Below are 13668 nucleotides of genomic sequence, written 5' to 3' on the forward strand. Positions count from 1 at the left end.
ATGAATGCAGGAGCCTGATTTCCTTAGAAACCGATTCATAAATTCTGTAGACAAATAGTCAACAACAACATGTTTGCATGTCTCTCCCTGTGACTGCCTGATAGCGATCTGGTATGCTGAAAGTTAAGGAAAGGGCCTTGAATGAAATACCAGCTTGTTTATACAGAAGATAAGAAAAACTGACTTCTGCCTGTATTTTTTCCTACCTACCATGTCTAATGTGAAGTAACCTTGAAGGCTTATCTAAGAATTTGTTATACACTTTCCTAACCCTGTCAGTCATAAAATAGTCGTAAATAAAATATAAAAGAACAGCATATTCTCAAGTTTGGTCTAAAATTTAGGTTTTTTTTACAGCGAGTTTTTAATCAAGCTTAGGAATAAAGAACATTTTTTAAATTTCTTTTACTATTCACAACTTAATGTTTAATTAATGGCACATAAAAGGAAATTGACTTTTTGCTAGCCCAGCAAAAGAAAGATGCAGAAAATAAATAGTCAGGAAATATAGGTGTGGATTCTGCCATCCATAGCCACTCTATTAAAATCAGTGCGATTCACAAAATTCCTACTTTACATTAAAAAGAGCAGTAAAAACCTGCAATAGTAAAATATTAGCTGCACTGCTGCAATTCTTCTCACTACCTAGTATACATCATTTTGGTATCCAAAATATTATTACTAGACCTAAAGACATTTGTTGATTAGGATAGAATTTTTCTGTTGACTAACCATTTAGCTCATAGTCTTAGTAACAGGCTATATATAGACCTACCATTTGCTATTTTTCCTATTTTAGCACACTATGGTAAAAATAAACCATGGATACAGAGTTGCTATTTACAGTGAACCACAGAAGATATTCCAGCCTGTACTACAGCTGCATTGATTGTGCTCGTGGGATCTACAGATTACCATCAACCAGAAAAAAAAATCTCATTTTGGTTTGTAAAACAATTACTGTTGTTGTGGTAATACTCAGGGTTACTCTGGATTCCCTTCTACACAAAAATATTCCCCCGCTTTCTGGGGGCAACCATCTGTTCTTCAGTCTGCAAAGAAGTGTGCTCACACCCTGGAGAATAAATAAATAACATTTAACTAGCAAGGCTTGGTGCCTGCATTAGGAATGGAAACTAGTATCAATAACTAAAGAATGACTGGATCATCATTACTTTATGAAGCCAGTACTCCATGAAGCTGCCTAAATACGTACAGCTTGATGCTCAAGGCTTACACCACCGTGGAGGCTGCATTTTTCTCCCATCTTCCCTTAGCTCCTGAGCTGAGATTTTGAGGAATACACAACAGAAATGCTTAGGGAAGATTAGGATTTTTTTTTTTATTTTTAGGGACAATGCTTTCAAGGGGCTAAAAAGACCCATTCTTTCAGCTCTAAGGAAGGGAAGCTTCCTTGCCCTTGTGGGCCCTTCAAAGAAGTGCTCAAAGAGAAGTATAAAAAGGTGGGATGCACAAGTAAAGTATTACAGATGACAAATAAGGAGAACCCATTGTAACAGGAAAGCACATCGTGAATACTGAGCACTACAAAAGCGATGCCATGAAATGCTTACAGCTTATTCAGTTATAGGGCTTTTTTTTTTTTTTTAAATCCTTCCTATTTATTTCTGAAATGCGTCTCCAGCTTGCTTCATAGACATTACAAGCCAGTGTTTTGTATGAGGAAGAATCACTCATTCTAAGTGCTTTAACATCCAGAAACCACAAAATTTCAGTTTCCTATTTTTTTCCAACCTTTCCCAATCAAAACATGCCAGAAGATCATAATTCAAGTCCAAATAAGCTACTCGTATAACATGTACAGTCACACTTAAAAAAAAAAAAAAAAAAAAAGACCTGAGTACAATTCTAGTCTTAAAACTTTAAAACGTCACAAAAAAAGTTCAGTGGCGTAACAGCCATTTCATGACTGACTGTGAAGTAATGGTTCTGATTACAAGATAAGATCCCGTGGAAAGTAAAAATATATCCAAAACAAGGAGAAGATTAAGATTTGCACTTACATTCCCATTCTGCTCTTAAAAGCAGCAGGAAGCCTTCCCTACAGCAGCTTGTGTAGTAAAGAAACAGCGAAGCAGCAAATAATAAAGTTTCACGGAACTGGCTTTATATGATGCACTGATTTGAGCCTCCTCTAATCTAGTTCAGTTTGGTTCAATAAGGGACAGTTTTATGGTATCCTCGCTGCTCGCCAGAATGAGTACTTAAACTACTGTCACCACCGAGCAAGGGAACTTTCTGCTGAAAACAAAACTTTGAAGTGACTGAGTTTACATAGGTCAGGCTATAAAAACACAGCAAAACATAAAGCACATTACTATCTAGAGAGCTTATGAACCCCATTAAATTTGAGACCTAAGCTTTTTCCACTATTCCTTCACTGAAAATGAATTTTCTTAGTTGCAAACAGAAAACCAGTGGAAGAGTAATGGATTCCTTTCATAGAAAAAAAAAAAAAAGTTTATCAACAGCCATTAACACTGCCCATTTTTACCTGGGCTGGGTTTAGCAAAAAAAAAATGTTCTTGTGGTATAATTTTCTCCGCAGAGCAGAGGAAAATAGAGCAATTCCATATGCTAGGAGCTTTCTTAATGGAAACAGTTAATTTACCACATGAGGAATATCACATGCATACCACTTCCACCTAAAATGAATCACTCCTTCCAGTTGAGAAAACTGAGGTCTTTTATCTTCCTCAGGGTGGAGTCCATCTCCTCCCATAGATCCCTACAGAGTAAAACTGCTAATCGTTTTAAGATTTAAAGACATTCCTTCTTTTGTGTTCATATATCACATTTCAATGTCTTCTAAACAAGAGAGAGCTTAATGTTTTTGTGTAACCTTGAACTGGCCGGTACACAACTTTTATTGCTTCATCCTTGAGCTCTTCTGTAGTTCCATGATCTAATTTGTTACACTGGTGGCATTAAGCTGCTCTTACTGGATTAACGATACACAGTTTAAATTCCCTAAAGTTAATTTTAAAATGAATGTGCTAATTTGAATACTAGGTAAAACAATGAAAAACCGAAACAGAAGAAGAAAGCCAAACAGCGTCTCTCCTTCAGTAAGATTAATAGATAGCAAATCCCTGCTCTATGCAGTTCAAACTAGGCAGAATGTCTCTAGGACCTGATCCAAAACCTGTTAACATCAACAGGGTCTTTCTTTCAAACATACTACTTTGGGGATCAGTTCTCAAAGGAGAGCCCTGTCTAATTTGCTCATGGGAATGTGAATATAAATGCAGATTTTTGCTTGACTGGTGTTTCCATCCTTGGCCCCATTCATCTCCCAGGAGGATGGAGGAAAGGTCAAAATTGGAGGCAAATCACATTAGATACTAGCATTTATTTGACATAACCTCTTAAGAATATGTCATAGGTTCATTTGATTAGAAACAACGCAGCCAGAAATGATAAACAGTGTAGAAGTGGTCCCCTTATCATGGGATAGATACTAAGCATCTGAAATTTCAGACAGTGGGAAAATTTGCGGTTCAGAGTCCTGGCAACACTTATGCAATGCTGTATAATATGCCTTGCATATTAATGTATAATGCATTACAATATCAACTTAAAACATGCATTGCATATTTTACAATATGCAATGGCATAGCAATTTTAAGTGAGAAAATGTGCAGGAAGATTAAAGTCACACAATTGTGGTAGAATATCCTCAAATATATACAGCAACAGATATACATAAAGTAATGGGAACAACACATTATATACACAAAAGCTTGATTCTATGCTGTATTATTGGCATTTATCTTGACCCTTCAAAATGGTCTTTCAAAAACAAGTACCTTATTTTGATGGGTGTGGGATACTCAACAGCTCTTAATTAAATGCCTCAAAAGCAAACTTTAAAACTGTGTTCTAAAGTATATCGAATTAGGCTCCACAAGACCAGTTTTTGGCACCTGTTCTTGAAATGAGAGGGAAAAAAAAAAGACACACTGAACCAAGATTATGCATTATTTTCCAGGAATTCAGCAATTTCTTGGAGAGATTAAATTTACCGCAGCTTTGAAATAACAAGGTTACTGCCCATTCTGAATGGTTGAGTGTCTCTGCAGGACTGGCTAACAGCTAGCACAGGGGTCTCAGGGGATTTTATTGCAGTTAACCCATCCTCCTGTTCTGTTCCTACTTTTCCACACAAAAGAAAATGTTTGTGCTTAATACAATATTTATAGCTATCAGTAACAGTCAGTTCCTTTCTGGTTTTACTGTACCAGCAAGTACAAGAAATACATAAAACTATATATATTATTGCTACTGCTTTGCAAGATGTTGTCTATATTGTAAAGCTGGCTCTCTAATAGAAGGCAGCTAAAGACCTCTGCACTTAAATCTGCCAAAGCTGATGCAGCAATCACAAACATGTGTTGTTACACTTCTCGTGGCTCATCTCCACATGGTGCAGCTGTTGTGTTGGCTAAAGAAAATGCAGGCCCAAGGGAAAGAAATTTAATTCAGCTGGGGTGACTTCCACTAAAAAAAAAAGTGTTTTAAGGAGAACAGGTGTCTTACAGTAAGGGGGATTGTTTGAGAGGTTTTCCCCAAACTTGCTTTGCTTCTAGGAAGTCTGTTCTAAAGTGGTGTGCTTGTGGTAATGATCTCTTGCAGTCTAATTTTTAAATAATACCCCTCAGAAATGCAATGGATTCCAGAAATTCTAGTTTTGTTTGTTTGTCTTAGTTCTAGGACAGGAAGGCTAGCACAGGACCTTATCGCACCAGTTAGAAGCTGGAGGGACCCTCATTGCTGTTAGTTGGATTCCTCAGCCTTAGGAAAGTTTATTTCATCAACAAATGACTGTGCAGAGGCAGAGCTGCAGCCGGTGTGAGTTACCAGTGGTCTCCTGTAGAGCTGTGCCACTTTATACCTATATATCTGTTGTTTTAAGCTTAATTTTTTGACGAAAGTCACTTAAATATTGCTTCCTCCTCAATACGTTCTTACTTACTCAAAATAAATAAGCTAAGTTATAATATAAAGTCCAATAAAACAGTATTAAGTGTATGACTTTTTTCTTTTCCGGAAAAGCATTTACCTTGCTACCTTCTCTGGTTTTGTCATGCGTTCCCACCTCTATGCTTCCTGCGGCCTCTGGTCTATCAGAGTGGAAAGTGACTGATGCTCAGCGGCTGACTCAGCAGCCTTCCCACTGTGGTCAGTAGCAGATCCCACAACGCTGAGGCAGCGGGATCCCGGGAAGCTGGGAACTGCTGTTTTCCCAGCAGGCTCTCAGGAGGTCTCTCTCTTGGCGCTTGAACGAGCCCTTTGGACAGATGAAGCAGTGGCCAGCAGATCTTTCTCTTCCTGTTGTCAACCCTCTTTCAAAATAAGGTTACTCCAGAGGGTAGTGTCTTCTTGTGTAGGTGTATTCATACTGCAGTTTCCTGCTTTGGGCCTGTTTTTTCTATCTGCCACAAGGTCAGAATTCCTGCTCTTTGAGGAAAATAGAAGTCCAAACGACGGATGATTTTTTTTCCACACAAACCCCATTCCTACGGAGTTTGTTCTTTTATAGGATGTATAGGAGCTGCTCTCGGCTCTTCCTTCTCAGGTCTTAACTAAATAAATGTTATGATGACAATCTCATGTTTTTCTTTTTACAGGGTTAAGCTTGTCAGCTCTTAACATCAATCTTTATTGCTACGTGTTGTGTCCTCAGAGTGCAGACCTTGGGCAGTTTTTTAGTCTTCTTCTCGAGTTTCTAAATTGGAAACCCAGTACTCCTACTGAATTCCTCCTTTTGAATAAAATCCAGAATTCACTGAGGTCAATAGCAAAATCTATGAAATTTTTGTCCTCGGTGTATGTCTGCACATAAAGACCTGCAACAAATCTTGCATTTTTGCGGACTTCCCCTTACCAAGGAAAAGAAAATTATTCTGCCCTTCCCACTTTTCTCAGCAGGAATTGTGACAAAGCCCCTAAGTCTCACTGATGATAAAAACTGCCATGGACATGCCTGATATCAAAAGCCAGGAGTAGGTCGACCTGGACTACACCCTGCCAGTGAGGGAGAAAAGGATCCCAATTAAGAAAATAAGGAGAAGCCAAATGTAGAACGAAACCTACGTTCACAGTGAAGCCTTTATGGGGACACTCACTCTCTATTGTCTCTATGTACAACCAATACCTTTTCCAAACACTGAAAAAAAGAATGTATTATTTGTAGAGTGAGATTTATTCATCAGAGTGTCTGAGTGTCACCCAAGGAAGCTGGTTAAAGTGACAGCTGAATTTAAGAGTAACCTCTCACTTTTCACGGCATTGGAGTATGTGCTTATCAGGGAAGTTTTATGTCCGAGGTTCAGGGAGAAGGTGATGGCCATCTCCTCTGAATGCTTTCAGATGACTGATTTTGAGAATGCTGCTGGCATTCTTCCAGCCAGAGGCCTGGTCATTAGATAAGCTTAACATTATGGTGGCCATTTGCAAAACAGATGAGAGCAGAAATAGCAAAAGGAAATGAGAAACCGAAGAAACCTGCTGGAACTCCCCGCAAATAAAGACCCAACCTTGGAAGGAAAAGTCTTAGATCCTTCCACTGAAAGAAAAACTGGTGAGCATAAGTTTTCAGCTGCTAAAACTATAACTGCTATCCCAAGGGAGATAAAAGCACCAGCCGAAGAAAGACCACCACAAGTGCCAGCCTCAAGAAATCTAGGAAACATTACACTTGCTTCCTTTGTGAGAGTCTGCACAGAAGTTTGTAGGTAATACCAGATAGGATCCATTTCCTTCTTCTTTCAGGTTGCTTTTTTAATGAAGAAGCCCATGGCCATACTGGGCTAAGAATCCTGTTTAATAGCCCTTCCTTTGCCAGTATTTAGATAGTGTCACATGGCATTGAGGCATTACGCTACCAGAAGATTTGACAGATAACATTTGGCAGAACCTGTGGTGGTGGCTGTTCACATCACCCTTCCAGCTGCCTCTTCCCCCTTTCTGCCAGAAATGGCTGTTTCTGCGAGTGACTTGGCAAAAGGGACCATACCTATAGTTCAGCAATTCTAGTTCAGTCAGATGCTGCGATTCAAACTTGCAAGCAGATATAGGTGAGGGCCACTTGGTTTTGTTCTCCTTTTAGGACCTGAAGTCTCCTTTGCCCTGGCATTTGGAAATGTTGTAAGCAGTGATCCTTGGTGACCACGTTTTCACTATCAGGGTTTCACATGGAAATGGAACTGATGTGGTGGAAACGGGAATGGGGAGCTCTGATAATTTCCTGGCAGAGGGAAAATATTAAGTCATCTTTTTAAAATCAAATAGTCTCACCTGAGTAAATATTCTAGCAATTCCAATTTTTAATTTTATTATCATAGTCTATTGCTCAAGCTGTGTTTTCTGACTGTGCAGCAATAATAGTGCTACAAGCACAAGGAGATTTTTCAAACTGGCATTGTATTAGGTTCCTTTTACATTTCCACACATAATCTGCATAACATTATTAAATCTTTCCTGTACATTATTTAGCCTCTGGGATCAAATGAAATCATACATAACTGGAACTCTTTGGGCTTTGACAGATGTCCTCTGCCAGATTTTTTGCAGCGGTTTAAGTTGTTACTGCTCTCAGCTATTTTCTTGGCCTTTTCTTGGAATGGGACATGTCTCAGCTGCTCTGGTGGAACACACAAACCTCTAAGCTTTTAAAGAGGATAAAAGCGGGTTTGAGTTACTGCCCCAGACTTTGAACTGAAATGGCTGAAGCAAAGGTATGGTCCTTTTCACCAGCTCACCTACAGGAAGAGTAATCCTGCACAGCCAGGTGTCAGCGGGGCTGGGAGGGTAATGTGGACAACTCACTTGCAGGCTCCTGGAGGAGTATTTACAGCATCTTGCCTCTGGTCCGTTTTCCATGGGACAGAACAGGGAAGCTGGGTATTCTCTTAAACAGGGAAGGTCATGATAAAAATACTTAACTTTTGCTTTTTGTAAGCATACAGATTCTTCTGAAATCCATCTGCTTTGTGGGCTGTCTCCTACTGTGAGTCATGAAGTCGTCCGAAGTAATATGGTACCTCGACGGTGCAGGGTTTGTTTCCTTTCATCTGTACACCTGCAGAAGCCTTTTTATATGCAGGGGGGCTTTTTCTGCCTTGTGTATTTTGGAAACAACCTCTTTGCTAAAGAGAACCCTGGGCTTATGATCTCTGCCTAAGTTACCACACTTTCGACAGACTTGGGCTGAATAAAAATAGTCATCCCAACATCCCTCATTTGTTTTTTAAAGTCTCTGTATCAGCCATTTAGTATGGCAAAAACCCCACACCATCGCATTTTAATGAGTTCGGGTGTTTTTGAACAACTGAGCATTTAAATCTGTGAATAAACTTAAGAATGTGTCACTGCCTTCAAGACGCGTACTTTAGTTTTAAGAAACCACAGCTGCAACAATAAGATGGAAATTTGACACACACTAGGTTGAAGGTGGCAAGGATTAAAGGTATGGAATTATTAAAAAAAAAAGCCCTTGTGCCGTTGAACAGAATACGGGACATAAATCAGTGACTAACTTTGGCTAAGCTTTGCGTTATGGAAGTATGCAGCGTTGCAGCTTCACAGTTATCAGTATTTGTCATCTTGAGTATCAGTACACATGCCAGATGCAAAAGAGGGGCCCAGAGAGAACATGGGGGATGAGGAAAAGAAAATTAATAATTTCAGTGACAATGTACACTATTTTGATGTGAAACAGAACTTCTGTAATATTTCAAGGGACTTACACACACACATATATATATGTATGGACAAAAGCTGTTGGAAATAAGCCTTGGACTTCAAAATGTGCCTGATTAAAAAGAATACTGATAAGAATTAAGACGAGAACAGCTGGAACTTTGATTGCAGTTATGTTTTCTTCTGGATGTTTATTTCTAGATCACTTTTGCAGCTGCTTTTATCTACTCCTTAGAAGTTCTTGTAGATTTGAGGAACCATTAGCTGTAAAAGTAAACATCAGCTCTGGTCTGGTTTTATATATCTTCTTGAAACCATTGAGGGGGGAAAAGATAACATTAGACTAATGCTGAGCTAGATCAGACTTAAGTGATGCTTTGAACAGCCTTTTAGCATTTCAGGCTCCACCTGTAACTCTAACAGAAAGTCGGGTATTTCTAATATTCTTCTTTACCAAGCACACAGGAATTACCAAGCTCTAGGACTGAAAATATTCTTTCTGAAAAAATTAAATTCATGTCTCACTGTGGTTCAAAAGACAGAATGCTTTCAACTGTGCCTCCGCTATCTAGGTACAGGGACGGCCCTTAAAACCAGTTCTGCTGCTTTTCAGTATCTATCATCTATAAATATTATGCTTTGAATAAAACAGATCTGCAGTTTTGGCTCCACTCTATTTTGTTATTGTAGTTGTTTAAGAGTTCTTTAATAACTGTGGTTTTGTATTTGCTCAAGAGCTGTCTGCTTGGAGACTGGAGAAAGGTCAGGGTTAACCCCGCTTAACCTTAGCTAATGACCTTTATCGGTGGTCTCCTTTTCAGATCTCAGCAGTGTCAGCGATGCTGCTGTGGCCACAGACTGACTTTCATACCAGCTCCCGCTGAAATAAACACCCTGTATTTTATTTACTTGATGCTTCTTCCCAATAGAAATTCTTACCACACCACACTGGGCAAAGCCCTCTGGCCAAAGTCATGAAGACTTCTCTGTTTTCAGGTTTCACAAAGAGCTCAAGCACAAGATACATTGTGTTCATGGATCCTTTCAGGTGGCTTCATGAGTCTTCTCGTGGGGCCTTTCTTGGATTCAGAAAATATTTTTCACCTTCGCCAGCTTTCATTTCTCTGTCCTGAGCATTTCTGTTAATCATAGAATCACAGAATGGTTCGGGTTGGAAGGGACCTTAATGATCACCTAGTTCCAACCCCCTGCCATGGGCAGGGACACCTCCCACTAGACCAGGCTGCTCAAAGCCCCATCCAGCCTGGCCTTGAACTCTCCATAGGCACTGTCCTAAGCTCCCTGAAAGCCCCTTGTCTTGCAGGCATCACTGATCCTTGCTTCCATCGTAGCTGGGAAGGCTGTAATTCCAAAGCGTGCCTTGTCCCAAGGTCTCTGCTGCTCCCCTCCATGCACACCCAGCCTCCTGAAACAGCAGAGCGCGGCACCCACGCAGGTGGGTTCCATCCAGCAGTTCAGAGACAGGCAGACTCGCAACAACAGTGAAATTCAAAAGCTCCCGGTTGCATTTGAACAACCAGTAATCGTCAGGACAAATGAAGTGGAAAAAGGGAATACATATTACACTTGAAAGTTTGTAGTGTGGCTGACAGTACCTCTTTCCCCTCTCCACTGATCTGAAAAGCTGAAAACAAGAGGCCTCGAGGCAGCTCTGTTTGTGCTGCAGTGTAACATCTTCAGCTTTCAGCACTTCTCGGGTGCTAAAATGAGTTTTGGTGTTGAAATGAACGGTGTTTGTATTTTTCTTAGAAGCAGTTCCCAAAGGGTCATTTGAAAGAATAGCATAACCAACTAATAATTTTCACCAGCCTATCATGGGTGAGCAGGTCAAATAAATGAAATAGTTGATGCAAACAAGGCAGATCTGCAATAGTCATTGATAGTCTTTGTGAGATGGAACGTGCCATCCAGTATGGATGAAAGAGGATGAAATAGCCATTCCCTGGTTTTCATCCTACCATTTTCCAGCCTGTGCAGTCCCTCAAATACTTCTGAAGGGTCTGTAAAAGGGAACTAAGGAGAGCAAGCGGAATTCCAGTCCTCTGAGCAGGGACCTGCATCACCACAGGAACAGAAAACAGGGATCTATAAGCAAAGAAGGTGGAAATCCACTGCTGGGTCTCAACTCTGAGTCATCCTGATCTTATGTGCTTTCTGTCTGCTGCTGGCTCATGATACCCAGAGACTGTCTGTCATGACACACTGGGTGTGCATGTTGTCATCTGAAGGGCTCAGCAGGAAAGGGAAAGGGGAAGGGGAGAGGAGGCAAGATAGAGTAATATTCTTTACCAGAAAGTCTTCTGACTGGCCTGTGCTCAGCTCAGATACATTATTGAACTGATCCGTTCCCATTCTTACCCGTTGCTTTTACTGTGCAACCTTTCTGTACTCCACAGTGATCTTCTCCTGATCTGTCTCACAGTGGCTGTGGGGAGTTCATGGAGAAAAAGGGCTCTTTTTTCATGCCACAGGCTTGATCCAAACTGTTCTGCTCTGAAAAGTCTCCAAGGTGTATCAGCATCACATCCACAAGTTTCATGTTGGAGCAACCCAACAGGAGGTGCACACAGTTGTGCTGCTGTAGCAGCAGGAGAAGCTGAGGGGAACACCAGCATTTAAGGCAGAAACAAGGGGGTGGTAACAGACGAGCAAGTGGCAACAATTTAACTCATGGAAAAGGACATGAAAGCAGGCGTGAGGCAAAATCTTGCCTGGAATGGTGACTGCTCTTGGATTTTTAATAAGCTTTTATTCATTTGTTTATTTTTATAAGGCAATCTGAAAATAATGGCCCTGATTGAGGAGACCTTTTAAACCAGTGATAGAACACCCACTCAGCAGGTGACTTTGGCATATAGAGAAATTGGAGCACCTGTGTAGGTACTGCCCTGGGTAGTGAGGAACTTAAGCATGCGCTTAAGTTCTTTGTTGGATTGTTCCCAATAGAGACACAGTGTAATGTTCAGCCTTGGCAGTGTCTTTAAGAGATTTCAAATACCTTACTGTGGTAAGTTTTCCCTCTATTTCCTCATATTTCGGGAATCTTCAATATCTTAACTTTAAAAGACCCTGATTTTATTAAGAAGTGCAGGGTTTCATCAGTAAGGTTTGTCTGGACATCCTAGGGGTGAGTCTGCCTGGGAACAATTGGTACTTTTTCGTAATATCCATTGTTGTCCTCTTCTTTGAATTAGATGCCACAAACAACTGAAAAAACACGCAGAGATTAATACAGACATTGTGCACATCTGTAAGTGATGATTTGCATGTGCTTGCACCGTGCTTGTAATGCTCTGAAAATATCTGAAATGCTCTGTAGTATCCTGGTTTATAACATATCCTTCACCACAGTTTACACATCGAGAATGCATGCTGAAAACAGGAAACACACATGCGGAGGGTAGGTAAAAGGGGATTACAGTGTACATATATTCAACAGAATAGTCCCAGTTTAAGAGTATCATAAGCATCAGGCTTGCATAAACAAATCAGGGCTTAACCCACAGATGTATCTAATGACCATATGGATTCTGCATGTTTACAACTGGAAAAAACCCTCTGAGCTTTTCTATTGTTTGCTGACTTTCACCCTATAGTATTAATTTTATTTGTGAAAATCAAGTTATTCACTGGGATATAAAAAGTTCTTAAAAGGAAATGGAGTTATTTAGTATACGCCACAGGACAAGATGTATGGGCCCTGTTCTCTGCTGCCTTGGAGTTCTCATGTCCTAGGTGAGTTACGAGGCATGCAACCAAATGTACAACTGCATTTCTTAAACCAATTTATTGCTTTTATACAATATTTCTCTTAGATTTCCCCCCCTAACAGTTGGCTCGGAGATTGCAAACTTCAGGATCCTTCCAGCCTGAGGCAGCTGCAGAACTTCATCGCTGCCTGAAATCCCCCGTTCCCCAGGAGCGAAGCATATGATCCCACGTCTGTGCAGCAAGCATGTGGCCCTGAAGCCCCGCCGACCTCCACCTTGCGGGCTGTTACTTGGTACATCTGCCAAGCGAGGTAAAATGCCACCACCAGAGAGTAAGCCAAGCCTGACGGCCCTGGGGGCGACCTTCTGCGGTGCCCAGGCTCAGCTCAGAGGGGGGTAGCAAGGTATGGAGCGACAAGGAAGGGGCCCACTTTGTGTGCGGTGGGTGTCTGTGCTTCCAGCCGTGGCTGTAGGCAACAGCCCTGCTCAGTGTTTCAATGCTGACGGCAGGAAAGACTTTAGCCAAATGGTTGCTTAAAGCAAACTATACTAAGGTACGGCACGTTGTATTTCTTTATGTCTTGACAACTGCTCATTTCAGCCACTACAAAAACATCTCATTGCTGATGGCGGGGGAAGGAATGCTTTAGGCTAGAAAAGTCCATTTATCGAGGGCTTTTTCGCCCCTGTCCCCTGAGGAAATCAGCAGGCGGCAGGCTGGGATGAGCGGGAGAGAGCCGCCGGCTTTGGGCTGTGCTGGGTGGGCTCGCCTCGGGGCAGGACATCTGCAAGGAGAGCGCTTCTCCCGGCAGCAGACGGGACACCCCCGTCCTCGGGGCCTGGGGCAGAGCATCCCCTCCTGTGCCAGCCTGTGCCCCCGCCACGGAGCCTTTGCTCCACGGAGACCCGCGAGGCCGCCCCGGCTGTGCGGGGCTCGGGGCCCGCCGCCGGGACAAGGCGGCAGCAGCGCAGCGGGCGGCGTCCTCGCCCCGGCCCCCGCGGTGCCGGCGGCCGCCTCCGCACCCTCCCTCGCCCCGTCCGCAGCGTGCAATTGCACCGCGGCACAGCGCTCAAGTTCCGCGGGGCGAGGGGTCTCCACCGCCGTGCACACACGGCAAAGCTGGCCTCGGCCAAGGGCGGTTTGGCACTTCTCTCGGTGTGCCGGGGAGCCCCGCGGTATCCCGAAGCGGGGCCGGGAGCCTCCGGGAGGGGG

Source organism: Chroicocephalus ridibundus, chromosome 2, assembly GCF_963924245.1.
Source record: "Chroicocephalus ridibundus chromosome 2, bChrRid1.1, whole genome shotgun sequence".
Taxonomy (NCBI): domain Eukaryota; kingdom Metazoa; phylum Chordata; class Aves; order Charadriiformes; family Laridae; genus Chroicocephalus; species Chroicocephalus ridibundus.